Here is a 14,107-nt window from a genome sequence, read left to right on the forward strand (position 1 = left end):
CGAGTCGCAGTTGATGTGATTGTGTAATAAGTTTTGAATCCACATCTAAGCTTTATGAATTCCATATTTAATAAATTTTTGTTTACTCATTTTAAAACCAAGCAACAGCTGATATTTGCTTATATCAAGAAGACAGATGCAGCACACAAACACCATACTTTCCCAGCATCAAAACTGAATGTGACTTAATGTCTGAAGTATAATTTGTGTATATATTTGTGTTTATGAACCTGTGCATGTCAAATTTAACAAACAGATATAAGAGGTAGTCAGAAAAGATGTTGTCCTTATGGATTACAACAGCAAAATATTTTTTACTGATGTTTTCTTCCAGACCTGCTATGACATTTCTCATGTCTCTGTTCCCCTTTGGAGTAAGGTATTCAAAAAGCAGCATATTTTGGCAATACCTTCTTCTGACCTAGCTCCTAGAGAGGGTTTCTCTAAGCTGCAAGGCAGAAGAGCAGCCAGAAATGTAATTGGGCAAGTTAAATGGTTGTGCAGCTGAGAGCCCTTCACATGGTACAGCTGACAGAAGCTTCCAGGAGATCTCATCATGTTATATTTCGAGTTACTTGGGCATCCCTGTGGGCTGTGTTAATATAAGCAGCTTAAACCTCAAATGCACAAACAAGTGGAGAAAGGCTCATTTCTTATGTATCAGCTGAATTAGATGTGAACTGCAAGGAACTGGAAGGAACTGGAGGAAAGCACTCAGGAAGATTCACTTCTGTGTTAGAATATGCAAAACCAGATGCTGCATATGTTATCTCATAGGAAATATTTTTTTGTGCCTGATTCTCATTTTGTGTGACTGTAATCTCATTTCCCACTTGATACATCCTTTAGTTTGCAGTTATGGTTGTGACACCTCCCCAAGGAGCATGTATAGCACAGTTTTATCCAACCAAATTCAATTGAAAGAATAGTTAAGCTTCTCCTAAGAATGTCTAATAATGCTTATCACCATAGTGCTACTTTTAGTAACATTGAGGACCAAGCTGAAAGCTTTCCTTTCAATAGAGATTATTGACAAGGCTTGCTGATAATGTAGAGATTCAAATCTGGACTTCCTTCTAGGAGTTTTTAACAAAGAACTAAAAGTGTTCTTGTCAAACTAAATTCTCTAAGCAGTGGCGATTGATGGGTATCTTAAAGGTTCACTCAGAAGTATTCTGTAAGCACCTACACTGTCTTCCTTCAGGCCTCATTCTTTAATATATATGTGATCATATTATTCAACATATGTCATAAAACACAAGGGATATGCTGGACAGTTAAGTTTACATTAGTGTATGATCCTTACAATTCACATTTCTGGGTGTTGCTGCCTTTTTGCATGGGTGTAGCCCAGCTGGCACCTCTGAAAAAGTTCCTGCGTTAAACTACTAAAACTGAAGGAAGAGGCTTGAGTCCCATTTAAGTATGCACTGTGAAAAAAAAAAGCTTTCTGAAGTCACATGAAGTATTAAAAATAATCCCAGTGTGCTCAGTTACGGTCTCACAAGTAATAACGAAGGGATGTTGGAAACACGAAGCAAACACTTCAAGCGGCAGAATCCAGACCTTAGAGGCAGAGCAGAAATTACTAAACAGTCTGTTTCATGGGGTAAGAAATGTAATTCTGGTACCAGGAGAGAAAGCAAAATGTCCAGCAAAACAGCCTTCCCTTATCCCAGCCAGCTGGCAGGAGAGGAAAAGTTGCTAAAGAGTCTGGACACAGGGAGCCACAGTTGGCATCGTGACATTTGCAGGCAGCAAAGCTGGTAACTTTCCCATCTCCCTGTCCCTCCCCTTGTTCCCTGCCCACCTACACACACAGCTGTTCCCTGCCCAGGCAGGGTCAACTGATGTCCAAAAACTCCAGGAACGCAGCCTCACAGTGCCGTGACTGGTGCTGGGGCAGAACACAGGAACATGTGCTGTTTATGGAAGACTGCTCTAAATACTTCCTGGTGCAGCAGAGAGCAGAAGTGTAAGACAATAAAGGGAACGGGGAAGGATTTCTTACCTTTTCCATGAACTGCAGGAAAGGTAGAAGGCTATTTATTGTGTATTTTTTATTGAGGGAATTCAGAAGTTGAGAGCCTGATCTTTCATATAGTGCATCTTGTGAGGCTATTGACTTGTTTAGGTGAAATGTGTAATTCACCATTCACACACAGAAAGTGTTTATCTTCTTGACTTGCTGTGCTTGATCAGGAGCCAACTCCTGTGCTTTAGAAACTATTTTTAAAAAGCCCTAGCCTCCAAAAAGGATAAGGTGGCCCAAGTGTAACTCACTCTTTTGCCTTTTACACGATGTGAAGACTCAGAGTTGTGATTTGGACACTGAACAGGTTTTAAGCATTAGTTGTGCACTTGAGGGTTTTCTTGACTTACCAGACCAGTCCTTCAGAATATGGAATCATGTTCTGTATCATGCTTCAAACTGGCAACCTGTCACTAGTGGGGTCTCCCAGGGATCAATATTGGGTTCAGCACTGTTCACTGTCTGCATAAGTGATCTGGAAATGGGATCAGTTGTACCCTGATGAAGTTTGGTGATGATACCAAACTGACAGGGGAAATGGATACTTTGGAAGAGAGAGGATAGGCTGGAAGAGCGGGCTAACAGGAAACTGATGAAGTTCAACAAGGACAAGTGTAAGGTCTTGTACCTGGAAAACATAATCCAGGACTGCAGCACAGGCTGGGATCTACCTGGTTGGGGAGCAGCTCTGTGGAAAGGGACCTGGAGGTTCTGATGGACAAGCAGCTCAATGTGAGTAAGCTGCTGCGGCAAAGAAAGCCACCCGGATGCTGGGATGCATCAGCCTGGACATCACCAGCAGAAATAAAGATGTCATTATCCCACTGTACTCGGCTCTTTTCAGGCCACACCTGGAATGCTGTGTTCAGTTTTGGTCCCCACTATACAAAAAAGACATGGACAGGCTGGAGAGGATCCAGAGAAGGGCCACAAAGATGAGCCAAGGACCAAGAAGCCTGCCATGTGAGGAAAGGCTGAGAGAGCTGGTTTTGTTCAGCCTTGAGAAAAGAAGGCTTCAGGGAGACCTTATCACCATGTTCCAGTATTTACAGAGTGGCTGCAAAGATGGAGACTCCCTTTTTACAACGAGTCACATGGAAAAGATGAGAGTAATGGGTACAAGTTACTCGTGGTCCAATTGGACACGAAAAATTTTCACAATGAGACCAATCAGCCATTGGAATAATCTCCTCAGGAAGTGGTGAATTCCCCAACATTGGACATCTTTAATACTCATCTGGGCAGAGTGCTGGGACATTTTGTCTAGACTCTGCTTTTGCCAAGAAAGGTTGAACCAGATGGTCCTTGAGGTCCTTTCCAACCTGGTTTTCTATGATCATTCCATAGACAAACACACTGCAGGAGAAACAGCTGCAGAAAGCTGTCTGCTTAGGCCTGAGGGATGGGAAATGCCCCTGTGACTGGGTAGAGAGTTACAAATTATTGAGAAGAACAACATTGCATTATTGAGAAGAATAATATTGAGTGGGATATTTGGTCAACATGACTGCAAAAGGCTGTGACCCAGGGCTGCGTTCATACTGATGGCAGCATTCCCCTTGATTTCCATAGGGGAAGAAGCTCCTGCGTAGCATCAGAGTGTGATGTATTGGGAGGAGAATATTCTCCTCCTCTGGTGAGTTCATTGGGTGCAGCTGGTCCTCAAATGTGTTTTGAAGTAGTTTCTCATTAGGATGAACTCATGGGAAGTAACAGATGGCAAAGTGAGGCTAAATTAGTGGGAATTTTGTGCTCTGTTAATGCTCTTTCTCTCCATAAGGAATAGCTGGGAGTGGAGCAGGAATGAATATTGTTATGTTTGTGGCTACCTCTGCTGCTGTATAGATGTTATATGCTGCCTTGCAGCATGTTTTGTCAGCAATAGGAAGCAGTACGAGGACTTTCCTAGCCCTTTCACAAGGGCAAAAATATTGCAGTCCTATTGCAAAACAAAATCAAAGCAATGTTCAGAGATGTATGGGGGGAAACAAAAATGTAGCAGACAATTTTACATTAACAGCCAAACTGGCCACATAACCACCCTGGTCTGTTTGGTTTCCTACTCCTTTTATGAAAATCAGTGAAACAAACATAAGTCAGTGTTGCTTCTCTGATATTCCCAGTAACTCTTTGACTTTATAGTGTTTACTTCCATCCTAAAATCTTCCTTTAAAAAAAATTACATAGAGATTTCTCTCTCTCTCTGTATGTATATATGTAAATATGTGTGTATCTACAGTACTACTGTAGTCTTGAGAACTACTTCTGTAAAGCTTCTCTGGCAGTGGCAGCTTATTTGTTGAGGTGAAGGAATAATTTTCCTGCAAATTTACCCTGACTTGCAGTGTCATTAAGTATAGTCATATAGTGACTCTGCGTAGCACAGACTAAAGTTATAGATGCTGTCTGCTCACTGGTTTTATGTTATGTGATAGAGTCTGGATTTCTAGATGATGCAAAGTCATGTCTACTGACAGTAGTAAGACTTCACTCCCTGCAGTTCAGACATACTGGCTTGCTGTCAGGCATGCTCTGGTGACTGCCAGGAGAATGATTGCAGCTTTACCAGCCTTTTAAAATGCCACAAGCCGTTGCTGACAGCGATCACCTGCACATTCTTATTTCTTGGCCTATCTACCTGTGCCACAGAGTGAATATGAGAGTCTGGTGTGTGCTGAGTAGAAGTTTTGCATCTGAATCTGCTTCTGGGATCCAAGCATGGGCACTGGCAGCAGCACTGACACCTGTGTCTTGAATGACATTTTTTGCAACCTTTGTCTTCAGTGATTGTTTTTAGGCCACAGTAACAAAAAGCTTTGCAAAAATAATTCCCTCTGATTATTTTTTTCCCTTAGACTTGTTAGCCTACACCATAAACTTTCATATGCAGCATGGTTATGGGCCACTTTTGTACTCTTTTCCACAGACTTCATTAACAGCACTGCAGGACAGATGCTTCTGTTAATCATCCTCTTGATGGTGTTAACCAGTATGAAATGCTGCTCTGTTTCCCATGCTAGCATTAAGTTTGCTGTGGAATCGGGTGTTTAACTATTAAAACCAAACACCACAAAACTGAAAAATTCAGCTATCCTAGAATGATCAGAAGGAGCCTTAAAGATCATCTAGTTTCAACCCGCCTGCCATAGGCAGGGACACCTTCCACTAGACCAGGTTGCAATGTGAAGCTTTATTTTTTAGGGGGGGGCATATGGATCTCTAAACAGCTCTGAGACTACTAAGGAGATGCACTTCCTCCAGGGATCTTTTATTATAAAAGCAGCTTACGTGACTCACTCTTTCCCCAGGGATATTCTTGAAACAACTGCACTCATTTCATCTCCTAGCATTCAGAAACAGGAGTTATTTTGTGCTGCTTTAACAGGAAAAAAAAAAAAAAATCTTTTGAAGAAATTCAATGGCCATATTTCCAGGAGGATCTGGGCTATATTTAATATTAAAGGTCTGTACAGCTCGCTAATGCACAGGCTGACTGGCACTATGTTCACTCAAGCAAGTGCTTCAGCAAAAAATTCAGCGCTATTTTTAGTTCTCTTACAACAAACCACTTGATTGTAAGGCCTAGGGAACTGCGACATTGTGATCGTGAGGGGTCTGCTGTAAAAAAGCAGGAGAAGAAGGACGCACAGCAGCGTGCTAGCTACTCCGGGGACTCCCAGCTGATGCAGAGGAGCGCACATCATCACGAGCAGGTATTTTAAATCATCCTGTAAAATGAATCTGCTGGTCAGAGACAGGGCATGAAAGCGTTAGCTGGCTGGCTCTGTCTGCTCCTGCCCTTAAAGATTTCATTCCATAAATTCCTGTCCTGACCGTCAGCTTTTAAATTGTCTCTTCTCGTTTCCTAGCCTTTTCTGGGATTTTACAGGATCTTGGGACAGTTAGTAAATCACAATAGCAAACCAGAAATAAGTTTCCCAAAGCGAGGGCATTCTGCTCTTAAAGGAACACAGCCGTTGCAGTGCCGGGTGAGTAGCCTGTAACAAGTACTACAACCCAGTCCTCTCTCTCTGCTAACTCTGTTAACTTCTAAAAGATAGCCTGCCTTTACCCCGCCAGCCGGCTGAGGAGGAGCTGTTAAAATCCGACTAGGGGACGGAGGGATTGCTGTCTGCCTGTGTGTGTGTGTGTGTGTGTGTGTGTGTGCGTGTGCGTGTGTGCCCGATACCAGTCGGCTCTGCCCCAGTGCCGTGGTCTCCCGCGGTCCCCCTCCGGCAGCTCTCCTGACCTCCGTTTGTCCCCAGGTCGGTCCTACGCGATGGAAGCCAGTCCCGGAAGGTGCAGGGTCCGCTCCTGGCGCGTCTCGTCCCCCCGTTCGCGGCTCCCCCTTTCCCCCCGGCAGCACCGCGCCCCGAGGGGTGAGGTGCTTGCCATTCCTGGGTGATGGAGTCACTGGAGAGGCGGGAGCGCGGGCAGGGCTGGCGTTGGCCCCGGCGTCAGTGGCCGTCGCGCCCGAAGCGCCGGTGGTGGTTCTGGTGCCAGGCTGTGCTCCTGGCAGGGCAGAGCGCGGAGCTGCGGAGTGACTTCCTAGACGGACGCTAGTACGTGTTGTCTCGCAGCCCGCTGTGATGCTGCCAGGGAGCTGAGCTATCGGGTTTCGGCAGCATCCTGCCCGCCTCCTCATCGGTTCACACGGGTTGATGCTGTTGTAACAGCTCCTTAAAGTGTGCTTTATTTTAAGAGAGGATTTCACACGGGCGCTCCAGGCTTTCGCAGGGTGCTGGAGCAGCAGCTGGACTTTAGGCAAGGAAACTAGCATATTTAATGTGCCTTGGGTAGCTGAACAGTACTTTGCTCTCTTGCGTTTTCACCCTTTTGTTTTAACTCTTTAGTGCAGTGTTTGCAAATCCTTGCTTTCAGAGTCAGACCCAGACTTCAGGGTGAGCCTTGGTACAGTTTAGCTGCATTGCTGTGTTTTAAAATAACTACTTATATTTTGCCCTCAGTGATAGCATTATCTTAAAATAGCATGATGTGCTGCCTCTTCTGAGTTATTTGTTAGACAGTGCAAGGAAGGGAAACTGTTGAATTCCCATGAACTCTGTGTTAAAAGATCCTGCCTGGCTTTCAGCACGCTGAGCTGCTGCAGCCTCCTCTGTGTACTAGGAATTGGTATTACAGAAATCATAATATCAATTAGGCTGGAAAAAACCTTTTAAGATCATCAAGTCCAACCTTTACTGCTGCTCTCTGCACTGCTGTGATCATGTTCCCTGTCTCAGCTTTGGGTGCATTTGAAAAGACAGGTGAGGTGGCAGTTTCATGGTCAATTTTACAGCATATTCCTGCTAGATATGTGTGCTTGTACGTAAACAGTGCAGATGGTGCAAGCAGAATAGCTATGGCATGTGTTGACTTATGTTTGCATGAACTGAATTCAGATAATTAGCTAATCAGTCATGTTTATGTCAGATTAGATAATTAATGTTTTGGGACTTGTTAAAAACATATTCAAATACCCCGTGTTGGTCTCATTGATTCTGGCCAGTCTAGGTTTTTATCCTCCAGAAGCAGTCTTCAACACTGATTGGTGAATTGGCAGTCTTAACACTGGTTACTGAAATGAAGACAAGTGGAGTAGAGTCAGTTACCCCATGACCTGAATTTAGTAAACTGAGTCTGTGTGGTCAAGAATTCGTTATATTTTCTGAGTAATTAAGGTGAGTTAGTAGGGGTTTCTTCTGGAAAAAATATGGAAATGAATGCGATTTCATTAAGACTCCAATGACAAATGTTTTAGTGCTATGGCAAGTAGTGCTTCTCTGGGAGACACTGTACATATCCGTGTAGATTAAAGCTATATATCTATCTGCTTATGGTGATCAAATGCACAAACTTTACCAAATTGCTGGAAAGGTTGACTGGCTGCTTCTTAAGCAGCATTGTATTTTACTGTCTTCCTCCTCCTGTTATCCTGAGTATTTTATGGGCGAGCAAACCACTTCTGGAAATACTTACCAGTATGTCTTAGTACCATATTTGCATTTGCACAAAGGACACGTGTGCACAGTACAGTCCTGATACCTTTTAGGTAAATGATACTGTTCATGACTGGTATGTGCTACAGTCAGCCTGGCACAGGAGTCAGTCTGTGTGACTAACTGCATCATCTAATCTTGATATTCATGTATGTCTGTGTTGGAAAGACACAAAGCCCCCAAAGCAAAAGACAGACTCCATTACCTCAGAAATACTACAGTTATTCTCAACTACCTGCAGTTATTGTCAACTACCCAGCTAGAATTCAGCCCAAAATAGAAGCAGTTGAGTTGGTTTTTGGTAGTGTGGATTGTGCAATATGAAAGGTAAGAGGAACATAGTTGTAATGCTCCTGAGAGCTGCTATGAAGTGAGCATGTGCTTACACAGTATTTGGGTATAAAATCCCTTCTTTATCTTCCCTCAGACCCTTAAGCCTTTTAATTAGGTCAGTGGGCAAGATGCTGTGCTGCCGGTCACCTGTCACGCCCTGAGCACAGCCAGAGAAGGTGCTACCATGGAGTGTGTTGTAGCACCCCTATTCTGGAGCTGTTTATGGCTCTTGCAGAGCTCCCCTCTCCTGCTCTGCAGATGGCTTGCTGCTGCCTCTTGCCTTCTCTTCCCAAAATTGGGTTATACTTGTACTTTGATGTCTGTGCAGGCTCAGAGGTGGGGCAGAAATCTCAGATTGTTCCAGATGGGGTGAAAAAGTCATGGTTTTCACATAGCTCTGCACGTGGTATCTCTCACAGACTATAAACCCAATGATGCAGCTCAAAAGTAAGTTGTGAAGTCTGGGCTGAATTTGTAACTTAATTGTCAATTCAAAGAAATATTAGTTTCTGAGCTTATTGATGAAGATAAGTAGTTGTCAAATTCATTCTCTTTTCATGTCCTGTAAATGCAGAGCTCTAAATCACAGTTACATAGACTGGTTTAAAATTGCTTTCTGCGTTCTTTTTTTATTCTCTCCCCACCCTGGAAATTCATTAGCTAATTTTAACTAGAATTAATTAAACTTAATTTTCTAATGAATTCAGCTAATCCTTCTTAAGCCAAGTCTGATACAAAACCAAACTCATACTAATCCTTAAATCATTGAATGAACTCATTGACTTTTCTGTCTGTGAATGTCAGATGGTAGCAGATTACTGAAGTGCTTAACTTGAACATTATCCATAGACTGCAGCTCCCTCTTCTTCCAAGACATAGTTACGAAGTGCTTTAATACAGTGCATGTAAAATGTTGCAAGTTCTCCACATTCACTGCTGCTGGCACAAGAGCAGTTATAACTTGCTTTTGGGAAGAGATATTGTGAAAAATAGATTTTTGATTTAATGATGAAAGTAAGTGGCAGACTTTCAGAATGACCAGGAACATATTGGGGTCTTTCAGGTTTGTGACAGGAACTGCTCTGTCTGTGATACTTCTGACAGCCTTCCCCTTTTCCAGATATGCAGGTAGATTCTTAACTCCTTGTGAAAACCCAACCCCAGCTGTGGGAATAGCACTCTTGAAAACATAGCCATGAATTTTACTGTCCATGAGAAAGTAATGTAGTTCCCAGGCTCCCAGAGATTTTCCTGTCTGCTGGTTGGATGCCAGAGTTCTGGGGACTGAACTGTGGGTCTCCAGGCTGTTCCTCATCCAACCTCAGAAAAAGAAGAGAGCTCCTGACTTGAGGGTAGGAACAGCGCTACTACACTGGCTCAGAGCACAGCTCCTGCAGTGCTCACCAGTGGGATGCAGGTTTCCCAGTGCAAAGCTGTCCCCTATTGTAACAGCTCTGTGAACAGCCAGGACTAGGTTTGTCTCTGCAGGTAACATCATAACAACCTCAGGGGTCATGCACACAGTGCAGTCACTGGGAGGGCTGTCTGACTGAGAGACATTGCTTAAGGAGTTGGCATGGCAGTTCTGGGAATATGCAGGTGTACTCCAGTACTTTGGAATTTCACCACCAAGCAACTGCAAAACCCAGTCAGGTAACTTGTTCACTTACTCCCTCCCTTCCTTTCCCTCCCCCTACTCCTGGAGGGACGGAGAGGAGAATCAAAAAGAATGCAACTCCCACGGGTTGAGATAAGAACAGTTCAGTAACTAAGGTATAACACAGATCACTACTGCTACCACCAATAATAACAATGATAAAGGAAATAACAAAGGAAGAGAATACATCACCTCACCACCAGCTGACTGATAACTTGCCCCCCCCCCAGCCCGACCAAGCACCGACCCATACTTTCTCCAACCCCGCAGTGCCCCAGCCCTTCAGGCTAACTCCCAGTTACATCCTGGGCATGACGTGCTGTGGTATGGAATACCTCTTTGGCTAGCTTGGGTCAAGTGTCCTGTCTCTGCTTCCTCCCGGCTTCCCCTCCTCCCTGGCAGAGCATGAGGCTCACAAAGTCCTTGGCCAAACCAAAACATCCTTGTTACCATCTCTGTTCCCGAGCTGAAAGTCAAAACACAGCGCTGCACCAGCTACCAAGGAGGAGAAAAATGACTGCTACTGCTGAACCCAGGACATTAGGTTTGATAAGACTGCAGATCAATATTATTGGTAGCTTGTAAAGGTACCGAGCTGAGCTTGGAGATATTCGTGTTGTTACCTGCTTCCTGGAGCCCTCACTTGTACACAGAAAGCCCAGCTTCCATGGATGGGAAAGATACCAATGAGTATCTGAACCAACATTTTACACTTAGCAATAAATAAAAGGGAGGCAGCTAGAAGCAGCAAAGAATATTTGTTAAAAAAAAATATCATATGCTTGAGGATAGGGTAGGTTATTTCAGTTGGAAGAGGCCTACAATGATCATCCAGTCCAGCAGCCTGACCACTTCAGAGCTCTGGAGAACTGGATTATGACTTCATTGTTATATTTCACTTTTCTACATCGTATTTTCTTTCTTAGATCCACAAATAGCTCTTTCATCCTGGTTACTGCTGGCAAAAGCCTGTAAATCAGATTTTTGGATGCATATAAGTGAATCAGAAATGCTGTGGTTGGGAGTTTTGCAGTCATTAGAAGGAGGCGCTGAAACGATACAAGGTCAATTGGCCAGATTTAAGCAAACTCAAAGTTTTTTTCAGCAACAGCATGCTGGTGAGTTAGTGCCACTAACCTCACTGCCGAATCACATCATCTGTCTTTCTGCAGCTTGTGTAAGCTGTAGCACACACTCTCTGCAGAAATCAGGTTGTGCACCTTACCAGTGACGAGTATAGCCAGGAATTAATCTTGAACCACAAACTAGTGCATTTAAGTACTGGCATCCTGAGGGGAACAAATGAACTTGGGCTTATCTTTGCCTTTTTGTCTGCATCTCTAAAAGATGTGATGATAGACTGGGAAATACACAGCTCAGTTTTGCCTTTTCCCCAGGGTTCCTGGTACTTGGCAGAGCCTGTGGCTTGTTGATGGGAGAGCTGAGGGGCAGGCAGCTGCTCAAGGACAGGGGAAGCTATCAGGTGGAGCAATGGTAAGAAGATGCTGAGATCCTTCATCATAGAAGTCCTTACCTTAAGCAATCCCTATCTGGTCCTAAAAGGGTGTGAGGTCACTCTTGACATCTGCTTTGTAAAGGGCTTTGGATACCCTGAATAGCCTGTTGTTCACTAGGCAAAACGGGAAGGGTAGCTGCTTAAGTGCTTTGTCCTTACTCCTGTGTTCCTTCCAACCTTACAAAACCTGATGTAATGCCTCAAGATGCACACATGGTATAGGGAGGACTGTTAGGGGAAAGATACAGTGCTGTGGGGATTTGGAGCAGAAGAGGTGATGCATTAAATGAAGGTTTGGTAGCTTTAAGGGCACTGTCAAAAACATTTGCTGGGCCAGCAGGAGCACAGGTGCTCACTGTGGCTGTTGTTTACCAATGGAAGTATACATTACCCAGGCTTTCCTGGGAGGTTCATCCTCACCTGCCAGCCCTCCCTCTCTGGCCAAGTTGTGATCCTGACTATGTTTGCATCCTCCCATTTAGCAGAAGTGTCCTGAGGCAGCAGTGAGACTTTTGAAACAGTTCAGTCACTGCTGTGTAATTATTACATTAAGGACTGCAAGGTATTTTCCCTGATCCGTGACTTGTATTGTGATCCTGGCTGGTCTAGCTGGCAGCTGGCAGCTTTTTAAGCTGATGTATGGTACCTTGCTTTACAGTGGTATGTGTGAAATTCCCTGGGGGCAAAATATACTGCTAACCTCGCAGGTTGCTGAGGTAGAAGCAGCAGCATGTCCCCTGCCCTTGCACACACCTTCTCTTGACTATGTCTGCATGTTGTTCACTCTCCTTGCAGCTCAGGAGATCCTGTCCTTCAGCCCTGTAAGAACGCAGTCATTGGCAGCTTTCAGGTTCTGAAGTACTGAAAGGTGGTGATTTCTCTTTTTAACAACAAAACCTAAAGAGGCCTTAACTTAAAGCTAGTGACAAGTAGCTGTGAGAGGCATTTTTGCTTGTGCTTTTGTGGGCCCTCACACTTTTTACAGTTGAAAGCAGATAATACACCAACATTTATAGTTAGTAGTTTCTTCCAGGCATCCCTGACTGCAAATTGCCTTTAAATACATTCTTTTAAGTCCACCAAGTAGCTTGTGAAATTATGACCTCTCTGATGACGGTGGTGTGAAATTTCAGCTAAGGTACAGTGGGAAAGGCGGGTTGTAGTAATTTAGATAGCGACTTTTTCTTTAAATCTAAACGGGGTCCTTGTTTGACACACTTCATTTCAGATACGACCTTTGTGTCTCTGCTGGGTCATTTTCTGGGTTTACAACACACTTTACATTCCTATAAAGCCTTTCTCTGGCTGATCTTATAGTCTTTACAAGCCTTAATTAACTGAAGTGCTATGTCTCCCCTGTAGGGTCAGTAAATATTCTCAATTGCTTTTTGCAGAAAGAGGAAAACGTGGTGGAGAAATTTTAAAGGAATTCACCAGTGCTGGGCAAAACACTGCTGGGGAGGTAGGAGCAGAGGTCACGATTCCTGAACACCCTTTGATGTGCACCATTTCTCCTTATTACATAAGTATGCATGGGGAAAGATGTAACCCAGCGTAGTGAGGCAAGATGTAGGTCAGGTTTCCTTTGTCAGTACATCTTCTGCTGTTTGACCTGTAAGTTGCTGAAAGCAACAAAAGTCCACGGCTGAGGGGTTCTTTTCAAAACTGGTTAAAAAGCAACAAGCAAGCCCTGAAAGCCTCATTCCCTCTAAAGAGATATTTTTAGGAAGCTAAAGCAAAGAAGGATACCCAGGGGGTCTGTGCACAAAGTTTCTGTCTGGCTGCCTTTGGATAGCTGAAGTTTTAATGCACTTGTCAGGCTGTCGCCATTTGTCTCTTGTGAAAAGCAGGGACCAGACAGAGCAGACGGTGCTGATGGCACAACATAGCTGCTGTGTGGTGTACTGCCATGCAAGGAGGGGACGGATCCTTCTTTGAGGCTGCTGATGCAAAGCCAGCAAAGCTGGAGGTTTTGTGAAGAGGCAACATACAGTGTTAATGTGGATCTTGCTTCCATTTTGATCACAGGATGCTGCTGACTCTGTCCTGAGCAAAAGGGAAAAAAATATTTCAACTGCGCTGTTACTGACTATCAGAAAAATGGGAGTGTGTAGAGCATGAGCAGAAGGTACCATGTTTATTGATAACAAGGCTTGATACCCAGTTTTAAGGACCACCAAGGAAAGAGGCTTAAGGGGGCATCATTATTGTCCTTACACAGCTGTGAAAATCAGTCATGTGTGTCACCTCAACCACATTCCATCCCACTTGGGAATTCTTTTTTACCCTTGGATACCTGGGTGTTTACTTTTCCTGAATGTAGAATGACTAATGTTGGAAGGACTTCGAGGCTTTATTCTGCATTTGAATGTCCTGACTGCAGGATGTGGTCTCCTGATACAGGGGGACAACACAAGCTTCTCTGTTGTTGAGAGAAAAGGAAAAGAAGTACTCGCAATGGTGTAAGAGTCGCAGTGAGTAGAAGTGCCGTGTGAAGGCAGTCCTTCCTGCTGGTGCTCTGAAACACTTCAGCCAGAGCTGAAGCACTGGCTTTATACCAAACAGGCTCT

The 14,107-nt window shown here is 44.1% G+C and overlaps 1 protein-coding gene across 4 annotated transcripts in view; it reads left to right on the top strand.

Moving 5' to 3' along the window:
* The window catches only part of ARHGAP24 (Rho GTPase activating protein 24), a 180,417-nt gene that overhangs the window by 96,919 nt on the left and 69,391 nt on the right, over positions 1-14,107 (top strand). Inside the window, exon 1 of one of the 4 annotated variants that reach the window (XM_061479817.1) lies at positions 5,365-5,745. The exons of 2 other annotated variants lie outside the window; for them this stretch is intronic. The gene's annotated coding sequence lies outside the window, so the exon portion shown is untranslated. Of the gene's footprint in view, positions 1-5,364; positions 5,746-5,914; positions 6,022-14,107 lie in introns of those variants that run through there. One more of the 4 variants, XM_061479826.1, reaches the window with a different exon arrangement.

Source organism: Pezoporus flaviventris, unplaced genomic scaffold (assembly GCF_033815535.1).
Source record: "Pezoporus flaviventris isolate CSIRO_AGI_PZ_B2104156 unplaced genomic scaffold, CSIRO_AGI_Pfla_v1 ptg000002l, whole genome shotgun sequence".
Taxonomy (NCBI): Eukaryota; Metazoa; Chordata; class Aves; order Psittaciformes; family Psittacidae; genus Pezoporus; species Pezoporus flaviventris.